This window comes from Salvelinus sp. IW2-2015, linkage group LG36 (assembly GCF_002910315.2).
Source record: "Salvelinus sp. IW2-2015 linkage group LG36, ASM291031v2, whole genome shotgun sequence".
In the NCBI taxonomy this organism is placed as follows: Eukaryota; Metazoa; Chordata; class Actinopteri; order Salmoniformes; family Salmonidae; genus Salvelinus; species Salvelinus sp. IW2-2015.
The window spans coordinates 4,978,798-4,987,299 of NC_036875.1; the positions used below are offsets into that span (position 1 = coordinate 4,978,798).

General features: G+C 44.8%; 1 protein-coding gene across 1 annotated transcript in view; it reads right to left on the reverse strand.

The window, feature by feature from the left end:
• Positions 1-1,098: 1,098 nt before the first annotated feature.
• Positions 1,099-8,502, reverse strand: part of LOC111959855 (dachshund homolog 1-like) — a 315,508-nt gene continuing 308,104 nt past the window's right edge. The window contains exon 10 of the mRNA XM_023981681.2: positions 1,099-1,127. The gene's annotated coding sequence lies outside the window, so the exon portion shown is untranslated. The remainder of the gene's footprint in view (positions 1,128-8,502) is intronic.

The following is an 8,502-nucleotide window of genomic DNA, read 5'->3' on the forward strand; positions in this document are numbered from 1 at the left end:
CTCCAGACTCAACCCATGAAAATTTTGAGAGTTGAAAGTCTGTGTTGCCCAAGCACACCCCAAACTCACTGCTCTAGAGAGATCTGCATGGAATGGGCCAAATACCAGACGTGTGTGAAAACCTTGTGAAGCTTACAGAAACGTTTCTTTCATTCCAACAAGGGTATAAAACAAAGTATTGAGATAAACTTTTGTTTTGACCAAAACTATTTTCCACCATATTGCAAAATAAATTCATAAAATCCTACAATGTGATTTCTGGTTTTTTTTTCTCATTTGTCTGTCATAGTAAAACCTATGATGAAAATACAGCCTCTCTCATCTTTTAAGTGGAGAACTTGCACATTGGTGGCTGACTAATATTTTTGCCCACTGTAAATGAGTTTACTGAAGTTGTGCGACTGTTTCAATCGATTACTCTAACTTGTTGTAATAACTGATGTATTATTTAATCTCTTGTATTGTTAATATTTTTCTTTTGCTCAATTTTGTTCTTCAGGCACCATGTGAAATGGGAAACTGTTCTCAAGTGGTGCCCTGAATAAACGAAAGTGATTTGCCCTGGTCAAACGTAGTAATTAGATAGGGCATACACTATATAGGAATAAGTGTAATTTGGATGCAGTCTCAGAGTTATCACCACCTCCACTCATATCCAAACCCACAAGGCAACAAAGAGACTGGGATGCAGTTCAGAGTTATCAACCCCCTCCACTTCATTTCAAGACCCCACAGGCAAACAAAGAGACTGGGAGCAGCTCTAGAGTTATCACCACCCTCCTTCATATCCAGACCCACAAGGCAAACAAACAAGTATTAATGTGCCCCCCCAGTGCTGTGGCCCAGATGGCAAGCTGTACACTTCAACAGCAGGCAGAGTTAACACTAATGCTCAAGAGAGAGAGAGAGAGAAGAGAAAGAGACAGAGACAGAGACAGAGACGAGAGAGAGACAGAGACAGAGACAGAGACAGAGGAGAGACAGAGAGAAGAGAAGAGGAGAGAGAGAGAGAGAGAGAGAAGAGAGAGAGAGAGAGAGAGAGAGAGAGAATAGCATGTTACTTGTATTTGCCCTCTCACATCTGTTCTTCCATGCTGCGTCACTCTCCATCTCTGGGTTCAGTGAGTCTGGGACAGCAGAGGATAACAGAACGCTGTTAAAGTGGAACTGACAGTGTTTTAGCAACATGAAACCTATATAGAATTGTTCTATACACCCCAGGAATAACTTTCTGACAAGCGAGCACTTTCACATTTTCATACATTCATAGAATGTTGGAATGGATTTGTGAAAATGATATAGCAATATAGAGTGGGAAAGCGTCCGGATACTATTCTCCATTGTTTATCAGTGCAATGCTGATGCCAAATAGCTGAAAAAGGTTTAGGGTTAAGCTAATGTCCTTATATACGTATCTTCATCTCGCTCTGGCTAGCATTAGTTGTTGATCTTTTGTTTTGATGTGCCACACTGATGGAGAGAGAACCTACCTGTTCATGTTGTTTGATCAATAGGACTGTGACGTTTCACAGAAGAAGCACTTCGTGTGTTTAAATATTGCAGAAACCCATTCAGGTTTTTTGTGTGGCTTTGGTGAATGTGTTCGATGATCTGAATTGTGCTGCTTCTACTGCTGAAAACACACAGTCCAGTTACAAGTGAATGATGACAGACCTGTGTGGCAAATGTTTATTGCATATAGCCAACTGTAGCTCTTGATTGCTAGTGTGCACCGGTGCGTAGACTGGTCCTGAACAAGACAGAGTTTTTATAGGTTTATTTACTGCATGTCCGTTAATGTCCAAACGATACGATGCTTATATAGCATTTTAACATATTTGTTAAAATATAATTTATGGGGGGGGGGGCACTGCATGGATCACCAGTGCGGTTGAACGCAGCATTGCTGTATGGTGCATTCAAAATGTATTGTAGTTGAGTAGCCAGCCGAGGCTACTGCTCAAATGCAATGCAATTTAAGTTGAATTCACCGATGTGCGCACATCAGGCTGTAATTTCATGAAGTAGATGACTTAACTGTTGTCTCATTTATACTCGCACGTGTGTCCTATGCGGCCCAGCGGGCCTTGTGTTTGACACATGTGCACTAGCCTATTAGTCACGTTATGACTGACTTGTGATCATTGCCCTGGCTAGTTTGATTGTATTGACATTCCCAGCCTTAGTTACAGTCATCTGTTTAAGTTCAAAATATTGAGTCATTTAAACTGAAACAGTGCATCCCGAATGGGTGGAGGCAGCAAACAATGTACCAGGCCAGCTGTGATTTACAACCTGATAGCTGTTGAACTACAATAAATGTATTGGTTCATTATATTAATCATGCAATGAACTGCATCCATCTATTCTGCCAACAATGCCTTACTGTACGTCATGGAATTTTGAGTCAAATAGAACCGATTTAAAACCTCTTATAAAGTTTGTTTTGAACCATAAACTGGGAATTTGATCTTTTTGACTGATATTATGATTGTCTGTTAGTTTCATATCTGCAACGTAGTTCAAATGTTGTCTGTTCCCCTTTAAACATCTTTCACATGGACCAGCCACACTAAAACTAAAAGGTTTTACTTAAAAACTCAATTTCCTGTAAGTGAAAAATACAATAAGACATTGAATGATCAGTCAGATTGCTGAATCATGATTTAGCTTGATATAACTTACAAAATGTAAAGACAATAACCTATAACACTATGAGTTATTAGCACAACACTGTGATTGAGTGTAACTGCGATCTATTGTCTTTAGCTAGCACTCAAAACAAAGGAAAGAAGAAAAGAGGAGAGCAGTAGAGCACAGTACGGGGCAGGACAGGACAGGATAGGACAGGACAGGATAGGACAGGACAGGAAGGCATAGGACAGGACAGGACAGGATAGGACAGGACAGGACAGGATAGGACAGGACAGGACAGGATAGGACAGGACAACGCTCTATGATCCCCCAAGAAGCACATTTCTTTGCTGCAAACAGTGATAAACAGAAAGCATATAAATATGCCACACCCTGATCTGTTTCACCTGTCTATGTGCTTGTCTCCACCCCGCACCAGGTGTCGCCCATCTTCCACATTATCCCCAGTATATGTACACCTGTGTTCTCTGTTTGTCTGTTGCCAGTTCGTTTTGTTTCATCAAGCCTACCAGCGTTTCCCCCCGTGCTCCCTTCTGTCTCTAGTTCCCGTTTTCTAGATTTCCTGTTTTTTGACCATTCTACCTGGCCTGACCCTGAGCCTGCCTGTTGTTCTTTACCTTGTCACACCACTCTGAACTGGCCATGACGGACCCAGCAGACTCGGACCACCTCTGCAACGCCGTTCCTCCCAAGGAGCCACCATTGGAAAGCACAAAGAGTTGCTTCGTGGTCTTATGGATGGGTTCCAGACCTTGGCCGAATGCAATGACCGCGGGTTGGACACTTTGCTGGAGCAATTCTGCTGGTTGTTTGGCAGGCAGCCCACCACAACGGTAACCTCCCAGCCCCTTAGTAACCTGGCTGTTAGCAGCGCGGCCTCCCTGGCCCCCCGGTTTCCCGAGAGCCCCGCTTACCTCCCCTAGAACGCTTCGCTGGAGAGTCAGGAACCTGTTGAGCGCTCATCATTGAGCTGCAGCCCTCCTCCTTCCCCTTGGACCACTCGAAAATAGCGTACTTCATCACGCTGATGTCCAGGAGCGCTCTTGCCTGGGCTATTGCCGTTTGGGAACAACAGTCGGCCATATGCTTCAGTCTGGAAGAGTTTGTGGCGGAGGTGAAGAAGATTTTTGATACTCCATTGTCCGGGAGAGAGGTTGAGGTTGAAGTTACGCCAGCCTTGGCAAGACTCCTGCAGTGTGGCAGACTATGCGGATTTCCGTTCGTTGGCAGCTGAGAGTGCCTGGAACCAGGGTGCGGAATTGCTGTTCGACACGTTCCTGCAAGGAGTATCGGAGGAGGTTATGGACAAACTAGCAGCCCGGGAACAACCGACGGATCTCGACTCGATCATTGCGTTGACCATCCGGATCGATGGGCGGCAACGGGAATGCAGGAAGGAGAGGGGGTCTGATTCCACTTGCCCACCCAAGGATTCCACCTTGCCTCCCGGAAGTCCCGACGTCTCCGTTGCCTGTCTCCGAAGTCTGCCGAATCACCTCTTCCTCAGCCAATGCAACTAGGCAGAGATAGGCTGTCCCCAGCCGAACGTCTACACCGGCTTCACACAAAGATTTGCCTGTATTGCGGCACTACTGTTCATTTTGTGTCCTCCTGTCCACTAAAAGACCAGGCTCACCAGTAGGGGCAAGTAGTCTGTTGGAACCAGTCGAAATCTCTCCGGGGACTCATCAACTCTGGGGCCGATGAGAGTTTTATAGACGCTACCCTGGCGTCCGAGCTGGGCATCCCCACTCAGCCCCTCTCCATTCCCATGGATGTTAGAGTGCTGGATGGGCGCTCTATAGGCTGGGTCACTCACAATACCACTCCTATTAACCTACGAGTGTCAGGGGAACCACAGCGAGGCTATCCAATTCATGCTAATTATTGGGGTGGCAGGTAGCCTAGTGGTTAGAGCGTTGGGCCAGTAACCGAAAGGTTTCTGGATCGAATCACCGAGCTGACAAGGTAAAAAAATATGTCGTTCTGCCGCTGAACAAGGCAGTTAACTTCTTGCAACTATAGGGGGTGCTGTTCCGCATTAGCATTTTTTGGTCTCCAAATTAAACTGCCTCGTGCTCAATTCTTGATCGTACAATATGCATATTATTGTTATTATTGGATAGAAAACACTTTCTAGTTTCTATAGCCGTTGGAATTTTGTCTCTGAGTGGTACAGAACTACTTCTACAGCACTTTTCCTGACAGGGAGTCAGATTTCAGAAATTTTGACCCCTGATCTGGGGTCGGTTTTAAGGTGCCTGTAAATGCTATGGAGAAACCGACACTGCCTACGTCTTCCTCTGGGTGTCAGTACGTCATCACGCTTTGAATGGAGTCGATTGCACAATCAGAGCCACTATAAAACAAGAAAACGTGGAAGTACCATCCTTTCCCTTCGCGCGTCTTACGCAAGATGGACATCGGACTTGCCTCTTTCCAAATGGTTGTTTAGCCAGTGATATTTCTCCGGTCATGTTTTTAGTCGTTATAGTTGTTAAAAACATCATAATGTAGTTAATTTGAACCGTTTTATAGCAATTTATATCCGTTTAGTGCGATTTTGAGGAATTTCTTTGTCGTGCACTTTGAAGCTTTGGTCACGTTTCGGGGTCTCGGTCAGCCACGCATTTCAGTTTTAAAAATGTTTTACAGGAAGCAACAATATGTAAATCTATTAGCTAACACGTTAGCAAAATACCACCAATTTTCTTTGTCACACTTTTTCTCTTCCACGTAGCCTAACCAATAATTCGGCTAAACTAAGAATTTGATAGCCAATAACCAATAAAAAACCTCAATGCAGCATGACAGTGCTGATACCAATCTATCTTATGCGTATAGGATACGGTTTTGTTAGAGAAAAGAAGTGGGCAATATTCTCAGGTAGAAATCACAAGTTTACAATTGCACCGACGATCACCAACTCGACTAGAATTACTATAGAGAGCAACGTGTATGACCAATTTACTCATCATAAAAAATTTCATAAAAGAAAAGCAAAGCATTGGCTCATTCATCCCCTCCTCTCCCCTGTAACTATTCCCCAGGTCGTTGCCTGCAAATGAGATACGTGTTACTCAGTCAACTTCCCTGGTAAAATAACGGCTCAAGCATAAATAAAAAATAAATAGTCAATGGAAAGACCCAGATCTTTTGGATTTCAGACAATCATTTCAGATTTTCTAAGCGTTTTACACGCGAAAAACAAATAAATATAAAGTTTAGCAATACCACATGTGAAACGTTACCAGAGCACTCGATTCAACCAAAGAGGAGCTATAACGTAATCATCGAACAAATATATTAAATTTTTTCACTAACCATTCTCAGAATTCTTCCGATGACACTCCTGTAACATCATTTTAACAACATACATATAGAGTTTGTTCGAAAATGTGCATATTTAGGCCAATGACAAAACCGTGGTTATACAATGAACAATACTAGCAAATCAAGCCTCAAAATGTTCGGACGCATCTTTCAGTAGTGATCTATTTAACGAAAGCTAATCAATATACTGACAAAAAATACTAGGGTTGACAGGAATCGAACAGACAAAATAGTTCTTAATGCAACCGCTGATTTACATTTCTAAACTATCCTTACTGTGCAATACAGGGTTCGCCAAGTGGAAGCGATAACAAAACAAAATGGCGGATTATGCGTTTAAAATATTTCGACAGAAACAACGATTTATCATATTAAATATTTCTTTACTATGAGGTGGATCTTCATTCAGATTCTTGGGCAAGTGTATCCTTTCTTGGGTCTATCTTCTTTTGGTCGATAGATGTCCTCTGTCCTTCGAAATGTCCACTAACATTGACCGAGACCCCGAAACGTGACCAAAGCTTCAAAGTGCACGACAAAGAAATTCCTCAAAATCGCACTAAACGGATATAAATTGCTATAAAACGGTTCAAATTAACTACATTATGATGTTTTTTAACAACTATAACGACTAAAAACATGACCGGAAGAAATATCACTGGCTAAACAACCATTTGGAAAGAGGCAAGTCCGATGTCCATCTTGCGTAAGACGCGCGAAGGGAAAGGATGGTACTTCCACGTTTTCTTGTTTTATAGTGGCTCTGATTGTGCAATCGACTCCATTCAAAGCGTGATGACGTACTGACACCCAGAGGAAGACGTAGGCAGTGTCGGTTTCTCCATAGCATTTACAGGCACCTTAAAACCGACCCCAGATCAGGGGTCAAAATTTCTGAAATTGATCCCTGTCAGGAAAAGTGACTGTAGAAGTAGTTCTGTACCACTCAGAGAACAAAATTCCAACGGCTATAGAAACTAGAAAGTGTTTTCTATCCAATAATAACAATAATATGCATATTGTACGATCAAGAATTGAGCAGAGGCAGTTTAATTTGGGAGACCAAAAAATGCTAATGCGGAACAGCACCCCCTATAGTTGCAAGAAGTTAACTGCCTTGTTCAGCGGCAGAACGACATATTTTTTTACTTGTTCAGCTGGTGATTCGATCCAGAAACCTTTCGGTTACTGGCCCAACGCTCTAACACACTAGGCTACCTGCCACCCCAATAATTAGCATGAATTGGATAGCCTCGCTGTGGTTCCCCTGACACTCGTAGGTTAATAGGAGTGGTATTGTGAGTAGACCCAGCCTATAGAGCGCCCATCCGAGCACTCTAACATCCATGGGAATGGAGAGGGGCTGAGTGGGGATGCCCAGCTCGGACGCCAGGGTAGCGTTATTAAAACTCTCATCGGCCCCAGAGTTGATGAGTCCCCGGAGAGATTTCGACTGGTTCCAACAGACTACTTGCCCCTTACTGGTGAGCCTGGTCTTTTAGTGGACAGGAGGACACAAAATGAACAGTAGTGCCGCAATACAGGCAAATCTTTGTGTGAAGCCGGTGTAGACGTTCGGCTGGGGACAGCCTATCTCTGCCTAGTTGCATTGGCTGAGGAAGAGGTGATTCGGCAGACTTCGAGAAGGCAACGGAGACGTCGGGACTTCCGGGAGGCAAGGTGGAATCCTTGGGTGGGCAAGTGGAATCAGACCCCCTCTCCTTCCTGCATTCCGTTGCCGCCCATCGATCCGGCATGGTCAACGCCAATGATCGAGTCGAGCATCCGGTCGGTTGTTCCCGGGCTGCTAGTTTGTCCATAACCTCCTCCGATACTCCTTGCAGGACGTGTCGAACAGCAATTCCGCACCCTGGTTCCAGGCACTCTCAGCTGCCAACGAACGGAAATCCGCATAGTCTGCCACACTGCAGGAGTTTTGCCAAGGCTGGCGTAACTTCAACCTCAACCTCTCTCCCGGACAATGGAGTATCAAAAATCTTCTTCACCTCCGCCACAAACTCTTCAGACTGAAGCATATGGCCGACTGTTGTTCCCAAACGGCAATAGCCCAGGCAAGAAGGCTCCTGGACATCAGCGTGATGAAGTACGCTATTTTCGAGTGGTCCAAGGGGAAGGAGGAGGGCTGCAGCTCAATGATGAGCGCTCAACAGGTTCCTGACTCTCCAGCGAAGGTTCTAGGGGAGGTAAGCGGGGCTCTCGGGAAACCGGGGGGCCAGGGGAGGCCGCGCTGGCTAACAGCCAGGTTACTAAGGGGCTGGGAGGTTACCGTTGTGGTGGGCTGCCTGCCAAACAACCAGCAGAATTGCTCCAGCAAAGTGTCCAACCCGCGGTCATTGCATTCGGCCAAGGTCTGGAACCCATCCATAAGACCACGAAGCAACTCTTTGTGCTTTCCAATGGTGGTCCTTGGGAGGAACGGCGTTGCAAGAGGTGGTCCGAGTCTGCTGGGCCGTCATGGCAGTTCAGAGTGGTGTGACAAGGTAAAGAACAAAG